Genomic DNA, 1,366 nt, shown 5'->3' with positions numbered 1-1,366 from the left:
AAAATCTGAATTTTCTAATATAATTATTTTTAATAAAATTATATTATTAAATGTAATTAATTTGTTTATTTCATTAGATTTAATTAAAAAGGATAAGACTTTTTGTTTACTAATTTATTTATAGAAAAAAATTATATTGCATTATCAATAAAATACTTAAACAATTACACTTGGCTAAGGAAAAACTTAAGATGGAGATATGTTAGTAAATTAAATAATAAAAACAAAATAATTATATTTAATAATATCATTTTATTTAAAAAAGTTATAAAAACAAAATTATAAAATTTAATTTAATAAATAAGTAATTTTAAAACCAATTAAAAAATTATATAATATAATATTTATATTTTATAATATTTTAAATTAAAAAAAAAACTGAAAGGAGAAAGAGTGTATTCACTTAAGTTTATAGCTGTCTGGTCTCTCTCGCAGTGTAGGTGTGAATCAAAGCACAAAATCCAAATTAGTGTAGATTGAAAATTAAATTGTAAAGTGGTGTACATTAGAAAAAAAAAAAAACAGGAGAGAGTGTATTCAAGCAAAAAAAACCAAATACCTTTCTTAAAAAATATACCTAGTTGTACGCACATATATATTAAAATAAACATTAAAAGCTTATTATTTTTATTTTTTATTAAAAATAAGTTTGAAAAAAAATCAAACAAAATAGCAAGTCTAATTTAATATTATAGATAAAAAAATTATTGATAAATGTACATATGTAAATAAATAATTGGTTTCTAAATTTAAATATTATTTTACATAAATGATTTCAAATTCAAATATATATTTCAAAAATTTTAATTTTAAATTATTATGTTTATAAAAAATAATTTTAAAATAACCAAAAACAAACAGTAAATATATGTATATATAAGTAAAAAAAAGTAATATAATAATGCTAATAATGTATTATAAATATATATAAATTATTTATAAATATATAAAGAGCCTTTTTTCCTTATATAATTATTAATTATGAATTTACTAAATTTATTAAATATAATATATAATTAACTTTAATAATATTATTAAATATTATATTTTTGGTACATTTTCTATCTTAACTTTGGTACATATTAAATGAATATGATATATTCATCAAATTGATTTTAAAAAAATAAAAATTTAAATGTTTGTTCTTATAATAATACAATATATATAAATTAAAAAATAATAATAACAACAACAATAAGAAGAAGAATATACCTCTCGGTCCTAAGGCATTGACTAGTCATAATTATTAGACACAATAATCCCTCAAATAATATCACTTATCATTGGAATACCATGACACTTAATTCGGATCTTCTATCAGTCACTCTATGCCAGTCAGTTCGCACATTTGGGCTCCCTTTTTCTT

Source organism: Glycine max, chromosome 10, assembly GCF_000004515.6.
Source record: "Glycine max cultivar Williams 82 chromosome 10, Glycine_max_v4.0, whole genome shotgun sequence".
NCBI classification, from domain to species: domain Eukaryota; kingdom Viridiplantae; phylum Streptophyta; class Magnoliopsida; order Fabales; family Fabaceae; genus Glycine; species Glycine max.
The sequence above is the reverse complement of the archived record's forward strand: the minus strand, read 5'-3'. Positions refer to the sequence as shown.